Raw genomic sequence first — 12379 nt, 5'->3', positions numbered from 1 at the left:
AGTTCATGAAACAAATTCAAGAGCAAAGTGAACTCTCCAACTCAACTATTGAAAACTCGAAGGAAGATTTTGAAATCCATAATGCTATCACTTTGGGAAGTGCTATGGAGGTTGGAGCTGACCTAATAATGTCCAAACATAGCCTAGAAGTGGATGAGGAGCTGCTAATTGAGGAGGAGGAAGAAGACATGCACACGGCAAGGGTAGAACAACCCATGCCGCAGCCCCCTAAGCCCTCTAAATCACCCACCACAAGTAAGGACGTCCCAATTCCATGTTATTCTGATGTTATTCCACCCAATGTCCCTTTTCCTAGTAGGTTTTTGATTCCCAACCAAGAAGAGAGTAAAAAGGACATCGTGGAAGCCTTCCCAAAGGTGCAAAATGCTATTCCAATTCTTGGTGCAACACCTCAAGTTTTAGATGGTGTTGAATTCTTCAAAGGACTTTGTACACCAAGAAGAATGATTCAAGAGAAGGTAGTGGCTGGAGAAGATGTAGAAGGCATCAAAGAGGACATATTTGAAACCACAAAACCCAAAGAAGTTGAATTTGATGACATTGGAAAAGTCATAACCATCACATGCAATCTGGCCAAGTCCAATATCCCTGAAACTTTCAAAGGAGTGGTGTTTGTCATTGAGTTCTTGTCGGACAAAACAAGTAAGTCATCTTCTCCAAATTCCATTACATTTTATACTAACTGGCTGATTTTGATGAATCAGGCACCTACACTAGAATTCAAACCAATGCCGGTTCACTTCAAGTATCACCTTCCATTCAAGGATCCATTCTATGCCGTGGGCTCCAAATGAGGATAAGAAGAAGGTTCGTCCGGCTGCACGACGTTAAAGCAAGCGCTTCTTGGGAGGCAACCCATGCATTCAACGAGAGAGGATGTGGGCAATTCACCAATTCAAGCTACAAAATCAGATTTGCGTTCCTCAATCTCTATCTCTTTATTATTTTTATTTTGTCATGTTAGTTCGTTTATATTGTTTGTTTGGATGTGAGTCTTTGTGTGAAACATTGAGGACAATGTTTGATTTAAGTGTGGGGGGGTAAACAAAGTGTTTTTCATGCAAATTCGTGGGATTTTATCACCCATCATTTCTAATGTTGTTTCACACTGTTTTTAAGTGTTTTTAGAGTGTTTTGAAGTGTTTTTATGTCTTTTGGTCAGAAAATCCGAAAATTTACAAAACAAATTACAAAATAGTTTTGAAAAACCCAAAAGGAGTTGTTTTTAAGTTGTTTTTGTGTGTTTGTTTGTGTCTTAGGTCACCTTCCGACACAATGATGAGGATTTGGTTTTTAATTGCATGACTATTAAAGAATGTTGTAAACATGGCTGGAAGTTGATTTATGCTTTGGTTTATGCTTGGTTATGGTTATAATTTATGAATTCACATGTAATTACAAAGATAAAATCAGTTTTTGTAACATGCTTGAAGGAAGAAACTCAAACTAACGCTACATCCTTGAGAGACTTGAGCCTATAACGTTCTTTGGAGAGTATAATCTATGATTTCTTGTTTTCTAAAGTCGTTGCATGATCTCATCATTCTTTGCTTGGTTGCTATTTAGAATGCATTTCATTATAGTTCCAAATACTAGAACTCATGCCCATTTCATTCAAAGCATGATATTGATTGCATAACATACAATAAGATGAAGTTGTTAGTCAAGCCAGAGCCAAAAAGCCTATCCCTTTTCATATGTATTGTAGGATTAACCCTCTTGAGCCTTTTCAAAACCTATTTTCGTTGTTAGCCACATTATCCTCACCTAGCCTAGAATAGGATTTTCCATACCTTGGTTCTTAAAGGATAGTGAAGCACGACTTAGAGTGAACTCCTTTGGTCAATATATGGTGGAAAACGAGTGTGGGGGAAGATGATAGGGCACGAAAAAGAAAAAAAAAAAAAAAAAGAAAAAGAAAGAAAAAAAAAAAAGAGAAAAAGAGAAGGAAAGAAGAGAAATTCGTAGAAAAATCAAAAGAAAATAGAAAAGTGTTCAAAAGAAAGAAAAGGAGTTGAAAAATAAGTGAGAATAAACTCACAAGTGTTGGTTGTTGAAGGAAGGGTCCAAAAGAGTGAATTTGACCCTAAATGTTGCATGAATCTTCCCTTGTGTTTAAAAGTTAGTTTTTTTGCCATTAGAAGTGAGTTTAAGTGTCAATTTCATTACTTTGCTTACTATTGCTTTAAGAACGTTTGTTTATCCTTACCTTTCTTTGTTAGCCAATACCTTAGCCTCGTTACAACCCTCAACTTCTATCTTGATGTTATGTGTTCAATATGTGGAGTTTGAATTTGGTATGAGCATATGGAATCACTGGTTCTCGTTCTAAGTAGTAGCATTCCATTCATGAGATCATATTCATCTCATTGTCGTAAATCCAGAAAATGCTTTCTTTGATATAACATATGTGAGTATTAGTCTTCATATTTACATCAATCTTCTCACATATAACTAGTGTAGGGTGTGAAGTTAGAAAATCTGTGTGAAAATAGAGTGCATTCTAGTGAGGAATTGAGGGAATTCTCTAAGGCATGTTACTACATTCGAAACATTGTTTTAATTGATTATATGTGAACTAATAGGTAGTAACTATGATTAAGTGTTTATTGAAGTATAAAGAAAGCTAAAAACCGTGGGGATGATGTTCTCTAATGTGTCATGTTCGTTGGGAATCCCTGAGATACATGTTGGAAGGTTTAGAATGTGTTTTGTTTTGTTTTTGATTTATTTCGTTTTGCTTGAGGACTAGCAAAAGCTAAGTGTGGGGGAATTTGATAGGAGCATATTTATGCTACTTAGTTGTGTTGTTTCCTTACACTTAGTGAGCTAATTACTATGTATTTCAGTCTTTTAAAGTATTTTCGTGTGTTTTTAGGTCCTAATGGCAAAAGGAGCAAGAAAGTGCATTTTGAGGCTATTTGGAGCATTTTTGGGCATGGATTGGATAGCTTAATCATGTAGCAATGAGGATGGACGAAATTGAAGACTAGAAGAGCTAGGAAAGGCTACAAATCTGGTGGAAGAAGTTCTACTCCAATGAAGATAAGGAAGAAGCAAGAAACAAGGAACCTTATCCAACCTTATCCAACCTTATCTTATCCTATCCTAGAAACCCTATCCTATCCTATCTCTAACATTATCCTATTCTATCCTATCCAAATCAGATTGGGACCTAAACCTAGCTATTTAGGGAGAATCAATTACACATTTAAACACCTATTTCAGTTTCTAGAAGACTCATCCATACCATTGCCGCAAATCACCATTCCTTGTAGGTTTAGGAATCACAATCCTTTTCCTACTCCTATATCACATGTCCTAGGCCCTTTAGGATTAGGAAATCTGCCTTAAACACAGTTTCTAGAACACCTAATCCTATCCCTACATGTGTGCCGCACCTAGCCTTCTAGAACTCCCTAATTCCTAGCCGAAATTCCTATTCCCATTCCCATTTAATTTCTGCCTTGAGTTAACCTTTTTACAATGGGATTAGGCAATCCTTTTCCTTCACTAAGTGTGCCAAAATAGCCTATATAAACAGCCTTGCCGTGCCATTTAATCATCACCATCCCTTCACACAACATTCATACATCCCTTCAGAAATCAACCCTTGCCGTGACCTTGCAACCACCCATCCATCATTCCCCTACTTCCATACATCCATCCCAACCTCCATACACCACCATAACCCCTTGCCGCACCTCCATATATACCTAAAACCATCCAAAATCCAGAAAATCGTCCACAAACTCACCATAGACCTTTGTGCCGTGACCTAGCAAGGAGAAGGAGAAGGAAGACCAAGCCTTGGGCGTTTGTACATTCAAGTTGGAGTGTTGGACGTGTCTAGGTGTAATCTATCTTTTATTTTCAATGTTTAAATCTATATTGCTTTGTTTTGTCATGAACATGAGAGGCTAAACTCGTTTTAGCCTAGGGATGCTTTGAAACCATGATTACATTTATAATATGAGTTGATTAATTCCAGTTGTGATTTCATAAATTGTGAATGCAATTTACTTAACCGTTTGATGGATAACTTATTCTTGTATGTTTATTAGGGAGGCCTACTTAATTTGCATGCTTGAATTTGGGGCTAGAATATAAGGGTGTTTCACATAATCGTCACAAACTTATATTCATAAGTAGTTAAGGTTGTTTTCACAATCATGTTAAGTAAATTCCTAGCATGCGTATCATGATGTCATAGTTACAAGTGCTTTGTCAATACTTATGGTTTCCATTGAACGTAATGATCTTTAACCGTATCTCTATTATGATGTCATGTAGGGGACTTTTTGAAGAATGCTTTGGGTTGTCGTATGATGTCATCCAATCCACTAACTTAAGGGAAATTTGAGGGTTAATTAGTGATGTCACGGTTAATCTGGGGTGTTGAGGTTCATGGTTTATTGGAAAAGCAACTGGAAATCAATTTATGTTAGAAAGTATCATGTGTGGAGAAGTATCCCTTGGCTATCCCATCATCCATTAGTTTTTCTTATTTTCGTCCAAAATCTGTTTTAAAGTTTTAAGTCACTTGTTTTCTTTTAAATTCGTCCAAAATCAAAACCCCCTTTCTTATTTGTTCCAAATCTGTCCAAAAGAGTCTTTTTGAGTCTTTAGAGTCAAAACCAAGTGTATTTTCGTCCAAATTAAGTCATAGAGTTTAAATTGAGTCTTTTTGGTTGTTTTTGGTTGTTTTGAGTCTTTAAAGTTTGTTTTGAGTCATATAAGTTAGTAAGAGTCTTGTGAGTCTATTTAAAGTGTTTTAAAACATATTTTCACATCTTTGAGTCAATTTTCATTAGATTAGCAATCCCTCCTAATCCCCGGCCTAGAACGATCCCTACTTATATCTATACTACAATTGTCGAAAAGAGGGTTTAATTTGTGTGCTTATATATTTCGCATCATTTTTATGCAAGTATGCCATGTGTGGAGAAAAACCTCCTAGCTATCCCACCATCCACTTAATTCCACCAATTTCGTCCAAATTTGCATAGTTTAATTTCTTGTTTTGTTTGTTTGATTTTCGTCCAAAACCAAATCCCCATTTGTTTTAGAGTGTCTAATTAGTTCAAATATGTTTTAGATTGTGTTTTTAAGAGTTTTGAGTCAAGTTAGAACCAAATTTCGTCCAAGTTTGTGTTTTTAGGCTATTTTGAGTGTTTTCAGCTTATATTGAGTCTTGTGAACTTGTTTTGAGTCTTTTAAGTTGAGTTAAGTGTTTTAAAGTTTAATTTTAGTTATATGAGTCAGTTAAAAGTGTTTAGCAATCCCTCCTAATCCCCGGTTGAAGAACGATCCCTACTTACTTATATACTACATTTGTCAAAAGAGGGTTAATTTGTGTGTTAAGTAAAAATTTGCATCATTTAATTCAAGTTTTCTTTGTTTTGTTGTGAACATGAGAGGCTAAACCCATTTTAGCTAGGGGAGGCTTTGAAACCATGATTATGTTTGTGATATGAATTGATTAATTCCAGTTGTGATTTCATAAATTGTGAATGCAATTTACTTAACCGTTTGATTGAGAACTTATTCTTGTATGTTGATTAGGGAGGCCTTAGTTTGCATGCTTGAATTTGATGCTAGAATATAAGGGAGTTTCACATAATCGTTACAAACTTATATTCACAAGTAGTTAAGATTGTTATCACAATCATGTTAAGTTAACTTCCTAGCATGAGTATCATAATGTCATAGTTACGAATGCTTTGCCAATGCTTATGATTTTCATAGAACGTAATGATCTTTGATTGTATCTCTATTATGATGTCATGTAGGGAACTTTTGAAGAATGATTTGGGTTGTCAAATGATGTCATCTAATCCAATAACTAAAGAAGAATCTGCGGGTTAATTAGTGATGTCACGGTTAATCTAGGGTTTTGAGGTTCATGTTTATGGAGAAAACACCTGGAAATCAATTTGTGTTCAAATGTATCATGTGTGGAAAAGAATCCTCTAGCTAGTTAATTATCCATAGTTTTTCCCCAAATTCATCCAAATTTTGTTCAAGTCTTTAAGTTACTTGTTTTACTTTAAATTCGTCCAAAAACCCAATCCCCTTTAATTTGTTGTGTCTAAATAGCTAGAATCTGTCCAAATTGTGTTTTTGAATGTTTTGAGTCAAAACCAATTCTATTTTCATCCAAATTAAGTCCTAGAGTCTAGTTTGAGTCTATTTGATTGTTTTGTGTTGTTTTGAGTCTCTTTTGTTTGTTTTGAGTCATATAAGTTTAGTTAAGAGTCTTTGAGTTTATTTAAGTGTTTTTGTATTCTTGAGTCAGTTTTTATTAGATTAGCAATCCCTCCTAATCCCCGGCCTAGAACAATCCCTACTTACATCTTTACTTCCATCACTGATATGAGCATATTTAGGCGACTTAGTTAGCTTGTTTTCGTACATTTATGTTGTTAGTTCATAGTTATTTTAGTAGTTTAAGCCATTTTCGTGTGTTTTTAGGTTCATATGGCTAAGGAAGCAAAAAGGTGCATTTTGGAGCATTTTGGAGCAAAATTGGGCTTGGAATGGATAGCTTATGCTTGGAGCAAAAGGAATGGACGAAATTGAAGACCTAAAGGTGTTAGGATTCCTAATCAAAGAAGGATTCCTAATCAAAGAAGGAATCTGCCATATATCTTCTTTTCCAAAATCTACCATATATCTTCTTTTCCCTTTTATTCTAGTCAATGCCGCAACTTTCCTTTCCTTTTCCTCTTAGAATTCTGATTTGTTACCCTTTTTCCTTGAGGATTTGGAGCTAAAAACCTTCCCAAATTAATTACTTATTGCCTTAACCTTTTCCCTCTATATATACATAATCTGCCGCACTTATGGGAGATTCTAGACATCCATACACATCCATACGAATTTTCTCTCATTCTCTTCATTCATTCAGCCATCATCCATCCCCTACCACCATCCAACCTATCCATCCATCACCATAATTCATACCCAAACACCCTTGTGCCGCAACAAAGAAGGAGAAAGTAGAGAGGAGAAGCCTTGGACGTTTTGGCCATTCAAGCTTGGATTGTTGGAGCGTTTCTAGGTGTATTCAATCTTTGTTTTCAATATTTAATTTATATTCTCTTTGTTTTGTTGTAAACATGAGGAGCTAAACTTGTTTTAGCTAGGGGAGACTTTGAAACCATGATTATATTTGCAATATGAATTGATTAATTTTAGTTGTGATTTCATAAATTGTGAATGCAATTTACTTAACCGTTTGATGGAAAACTTATTCTTGTTTGTTGATTAAGGGTGCACACTTAATTTGCATGCTTGAATTTAGTGCTAGAATATAAGGGAGTTTCACATAATCGTTACAAACTTATATTCACAAGTAGTTAAGGTTGTTTTCACAATCATGTTAAGTAAATTCCTAGCATGAGTATCATGATGTCATAGTTACAAGTGCTTTGTCAATACTTATGATTTTCGTAGAACGTAATGATCTTTGATTGTATCTCTATTATGATGTCATGTAGGGAACTTTTGAAGAATGCTTTGGGTTGTCGTATGATGTCATCCAATCCAATAACTAAAGGAAAATCTGAGGGTTAATTAGTGATGTCACGGTTAATCTGGGGTGTTGAGGTTCATGGTTTATCGAAAAGCAACTGGAAATCAATTTGTATGCATGTGTGTCATGTGTGGAGAAGGACCCTCTAGCTAGCTAATCACCCATCTATTGTTTTTCCCAAATTCGTCCAAATCCTATTTAAGTCTTTTAGTTACTTGTTTTTATCTTAAATTCGTCAAAAACCCAATCCCCTTTATTTAGTTGTGTCAAATCTGTCCTAATTAGTGTTTTTGAGTATTTTGAGTCAAAACCAAACCTATTTTCGTCCAAGTTGAGTCTTAGAGTCTAGTTTGAGTCTATTTGGTTGTTTTGTGTTGTTTTGAGTCTTTTGAGTTTGTTTTGAGTCATATAAGTTTAGTTAAGAGTCTTTGAGTTTATTTAAGTGTTTTTAAGCATATTTTTGTATCTTTGAGTCAGTTTTCATTAGATTGGCAATCCCTCCTAATCCCCGCCTAGAACGATCCCTACTTATATCTATACTACAATTGTCAAAAAGAGGGTTTAATTTGAGTTCTATTATATATCACATCAATCACCGTAATTCATACCCAAACACCCTTGTGCTGCAGCAAAGAAGGAGAAAGAAGAAAGGAGAAGCCTTGGACGTTTTGGCCATTCAAGCTTGGATTGTTGGAGCGTTTCTAGGTGTATTCAATCTTTGTTTTCAATGTTTAATTTAAGTTTTCTTTGTTTAATTGTGAACATGAGGAACTAATTTTGTTTTGGCTAGAGGAGACTTTGAAACCATGATTATATTTACAATATGAATTGATTACTTTCAGTTGTGATTTCATAAATCGTGAATGCAATTTACTTAATTGTTTGATTAAGAACTTATTCTTGTGTGTTGATTAAGGATGCATACTTAGTTTGCATGCATGAATTTGATGCTAGAATATAAGCGAGTTTCACATAATCGTTACAAACTTATATTCACAAGTAGTAAAGGTTGCTGGTCACAATTATGTTAAGTGAATTCCTGGCATGAGTATCATGATGTCATAGTTACGAATGTCTTGTCAATGCTTATGATTTTCACAGAACGTAATGATCTTTATTTGTATCTCTATTATGATGTCATGTAGGGAACTTTTGAAGAATGCTTTGGTTTGTCGAATGATGTCATCCAATCCAATAACAAACGGAAAATCTGAGGGTTCATTAGTGATGTCACGGTTAATCTGGGATGCTGAGGTTCATGGTTTATTGGAAAAGCAAATGGAAATCAATTTGTATGCAAGTGTGTCATGTGTGGAGAAGGACTCTTTAATAGGAGCATATTTAGGCAACTTAGCTAGCTTATTCTTGTGCATTTGTGCTATTATTTCTTAGTTAATGTCGTATTTCAACTCATTTTCGTGTGTTTGTAGGACCAAAGGGTTAAAGTACCAAGAAAGTGCATTTTGGTGCATTTTGGAGTAGTTTTGGGCACTATGTGGATAGCTTGTATATGGACCAACATGGATGGACGAATTTGGAGTTCAAGAGGCTAGAAAGGTGGCGCATATTCCCTTCTAGTTGCAAGGGGACCTAAATAGATATTTCTAGAACCTAATTCTAGAAGCATTCTCTTCTAGAAGCCCCCAAATCAGCCACAAAGCTCATTCTTTCTAGAAACCCTACAAAGGTGGCGCATATTCCCTTCTAGAAGGCCTTGCCTTGCCTTGCAAGCCATTCCCTCCTTCCCTCCAATATGTGCCGCACCCTCTAGGCCCTATCCCTGATTGAATCTTATTTTTATTGCCTCATTCCTTATGGATTTGGGTTACACAAATCCTTTTATGAAACTAAGTGGGCTAAACCCACTCCTAAGTGGATTCAATCACCTATTGTCGAACCCTGGGGCCCTAATCCACTAAATCTGCTAAGTGTAACCCTAATCTAATTAACCCTAGGACTATATAAACATAATTTCAGCCACAATTTTGCACCACCCCTTATGCTATTCAGAAAGCTTGTTGCCGCAACCCCTATTCCCCATTCTTCATCCTTCATCCACTCCATACACCTCCATACACAACCTGCCGCACTCTACCACCAAAATCAGCCCTTATTCATCATCCTAAACAAGAATACACCATTCAAAACCCCCAAAACCACCACCCACAACTTGTGCCGCAGCAAGGAAGAAGAAGGGAAGCCTAGCCGTGCATGCCATTCAACCTGGAATTGCTGAAATGTTTAGGTGTAATCTTTCTTGTGTTTTCAATGTTTAATTTCAAGAATCTTTGCTTTTCGAGTATGAGGAACTAATCCCCTTGTGGCTAGGGGGAATTTCGAAACCATGGCTATATTTGCATTATGATTTGATTACTTCCATTTGTGATTTCATGAATGGTGAATTCAATTTACTTATCTATTTGAATTAAAACTTGTTTATGTATATGAATTGAGAGTGCACACTTAATTTGTATGCATAAATCTGATGCTAAGGTATAAGGAAACTTCACCTAATCGTTGGGAACTTATATTCATGAGTAGTTAAGGTTGTTAGTCACAATCATGTTAAGTAAATACTTGCCATAAGTATCATGCGCTTTCATAGTTACGAATGCCTCGTCAACACTTATGATTTTCATAGAATTTAATGATCTTTGATTGTTTCTCTATTATGCGCTTTCATGTAGAGAACTTTTGAGGAATAATTTGATTGCAATGCGCTAATTCCATTCAATTCAATGACCTAAGGAAAATCTGAGAGTTAATTTAAGCGTACCTAATTAACTTGGGGTTTTGAGGTTCATGATTCATTGAATAAGCAACTGGAGATTGTTTTGTATGCAAGTATGCCATGTGTGGAGAAAGACCTCCTAGCTAGCCTACCATCCACTTAATTCTATCAAATTTGTCCAAATCTGCCTAGTTTAAAGCCTTGTTTTGTTTATTTTATTTTCGTCCAAAACCAAATCCCCATTTATTCTAGAGTGTCTAACTAGTTAGAATATGTGTTAGATTGTGTTTTCAAGAGTTTTGAGTCAAGTTAGAACCAAATTTCGTCCAATTTTGTGTTTAGAGTCAAATCTGCCCAGTTTGTGTTTTTTAGGTAGTTTTGAGTGTTTTCAGCTCATTGTGAGTCTTGTGAACTTGTTTTGAGTCTTTTGAGTTGAGTTAAGTGTTTAAAAGCTTTGTTTTATTTATTTGAGTCAGTTTAAAGTGTTTAGCAATCCCTCCTAATCCGCGGTTTAGGAAGGATCCCTACTTACTTATATGCTACAATTGTCAAAGGAGGGTTAATTTGTGCGTTAAGTTAATTTTCGCATCACTCTCTAGCTAGCTTATCATCTATAGTTTCCCCAAATTCGTCCAAACTTTGTTTAAGTCTTTAAATCTATTTGTTTTCACTTTAAATTTGTCAAAACCAATTCCCCCTTCACTTTGTTGTGTCAAAGTAGTTAGAATCTGTCCAAGTTGTGTTTTTAAGTGTTTTGAGTCAAGTTAGAGTTAGAATTCATCCAAATAAACCTTTAGAGTCTAGTTTGAGTCTATTTGCTAGTATTGTGTTGTTTTGAGTCTTTTTAGTTTGTTTTGAGTTTTATAAGTCTAATTAAGAGTCTTTGAGTCTATTTAAATGTTTTTAAGTTAGTTTTATGTTTTTGAGTCAGTTTAGAGTAGATTAGCAATCCCTCCTAATCCCCGGCCTAGAACGATCCCTACTTACATCTTTACTACAATTGTCAAAATTAGGGTTTAATTTGAGTGCTATTATTTATCAGATCACCATGTATCCCCTATCCCATTCCCTTTTGGTTTCTGCCAAGACTTAACCCTTTTTCCATTGGATTGTGCAATCCTTTTCCTTCAAAAATTGTGCATAACTTAGCCTATAAATAGAAGCCTTTGCCGCACCATTCAATGGATCCATTCACTCATTCATTCATTCATACATTCAGCCATCAAACACTACAATTTACATCACACCACCCTAGTGCCACAAGCAAGGAAGGAAGGAGAAGAAGACTTGTGCAATCTGCCATCCATGGGAGTACCGTGCATGCCATTGGAGTGTGGAGCGTTTCTTGGTTCTTTCTATCCTTAGTTTTAGTTTGATGTTTATATTAATTTGGTTTTCAATTATGATGAACATGTGGAACTAACTTAATTTTAGTTAGAGGTGAATTCGAAGCCATGATTATCTGTTTTATATGAATTGATTACGTCCAGTTATTATTTCTTAAGGCATGAATGTGATTTGCTTATCTAAGTTATTAAAACTTGTTATGTGTGTTGGTTGAGGGTAGACACTTAATTTGAATGCATGAATTTGATGCTAGAGTATAAGGGAGTCTCACGTAATAGTTATTCACTTATATTCACAAGTAGTGGAGGTTGCTAGTCACAATCGTGTTAAGTAAATCCTTGGTATGAGTCTCATGCGTTTCATAGTGATGAATGCCTTGTCAATGCTTATGATTTTTACAAAACTTAATGACTTTTGATATGTATCTTTATTATGCATTTCATATAAAGGACTTGAGAAAGATAATTTGATTGTAATGCGTATTCATTCAATTCAATGGAATAAGAAAAATTTGATGGTTAGTTGTGCGATGCAACTAACTTGGGGCATTGTCATTCATAGTCTAAAGGAATAATAACTGGAAATTGGTTCATATGCATATATCATGTGTGGAGAAGGGCCCTCTAACTAGCCTTTCACCCATTTAATTCACCCAAATTCGTTTTTGCAAAGTGTTTTATACAAAGTTTCTGCTTTAAGTCTTAAATTCGTCAAAAAAAAAAAAATCCCCCTTTCATTTAGTC

This window comes from Pyrus communis, chromosome 12 (assembly GCF_041283825.1).
Source record: "Pyrus communis isolate YQ-2024b chromosome 12, ASM4128382v1, whole genome shotgun sequence".
NCBI classification, from domain to species: domain Eukaryota; kingdom Viridiplantae; phylum Streptophyta; class Magnoliopsida; order Rosales; family Rosaceae; genus Pyrus; species Pyrus communis.
This window is presented reverse-complemented; position numbering follows the sequence as displayed.